A 1,128-nucleotide genomic window follows, 5' to 3' on the forward strand; every position below is an offset into this window, starting at 1 on the left:
ACAATAGCCTCAATTCTCTTGATTAGGCTATCCAAATGGACTTCCCTGGCTACTATCCCATCCAAAAAATATCATTTTCCTCCTATGGTTCTTTCACTCTCTTGGGTTGATTCCCACTCACGAGTTGTGTCAGCTAAGTCGAGTAAGAATTCTCATGCCTTTCCTTCATCTGTAAAGGATGTGAATCGCTCAGGGCACATAGACTCTATCATTTGTTTAGTTGGGTAATCAATACCCTTATAAATTATTTAACATAAATGCCATAGGTCTAGGCCATGGTGAGGGCATTCTTGGAGTAGATCCTTGAATCTCTCTATAAGTTTGGAAAATGACTCACTAGGCTTTTTCCTAAACTAAAGGATATCACTTCTAAGCTTATTGGTCTCATGAGTTGGGAAAAACTTTTTAAGGAAGACAACTGTGAACTGTTCCCATGAGGTTATGGAATTTGTGGGTAACCCATACAACCACTTCTTTGCTTGGTCTTTTAATACAAAAGTGATAAATCTAAGCTTAACAGCATCATTAGAAAGTTGTTGGATCTTAATTAGAACACATACCTCTCAAATTCCCTTAGAAATAGGTATGTATCCTCAGAGGTCAACCCATAAAAGTGGGACAACATAGTGATGTATTGAGATTTGAGTTCCAAATTATTTCCCTGGGCTTGTGGTAGAACTATGCAGGAAGGTTGGGCTGTTCTAGCAGGGTAGAACCTATCTTTCAGAGATTTAGGTGAAGGGTTTTGCTGTTGGTCTCCCATAGTGAAGGGTTTTAAAGAGAGCAAACATATAGGGTCACTACTTGTTGGATCTCTTCTTTCTAACCATTTCTTAGTATTACATACCCACCTAACACTCATGCAACAGAAAACTACCCACAACTAGAGTAAGACAAGCACAAAAGAATGGATAGCAAAACTTTTTTTTTTATGATTTTTTGATTTTTTTTGGCTTTTTGGGAGCTTACTGGCAGGGATCTGAGGTTGCTCAAGTCAATTCTTGAGGTACTGCTATAAGGTGAAACCTGTCTTTATCATACTGTGAGGCATGGTGACCTCCACCGATACAACTATTATTGCAAGTTATTCTTCTCAGGAATTCAATAAAAGAAAAGGAAAAAAACAAA

General features: G+C 37.9%; 1 non-coding gene across 1 annotated transcript; it reads left to right on the forward strand.

The window, feature by feature from the left end:
* The first annotated feature begins 270 nt into the window (after positions 1–270).
* On the forward strand, positions 271–377 carry LOC122065397. The gene has a single exon (XR_006136001.1). It is a non-coding gene; the product is annotated as a small nucleolar RNA R71 (small nucleolar RNA).
* The last annotated feature ends 751 nt before the right edge of the window (positions 378–1,128 follow it).

Source organism: Macadamia integrifolia, unplaced genomic scaffold (genome assembly GCF_013358625.1).
Source record: "Macadamia integrifolia cultivar HAES 741 unplaced genomic scaffold, SCU_Mint_v3 scaffold1993, whole genome shotgun sequence".
In the NCBI taxonomy this organism is placed as follows: domain Eukaryota; kingdom Viridiplantae; phylum Streptophyta; class Magnoliopsida; order Proteales; family Proteaceae; genus Macadamia; species Macadamia integrifolia.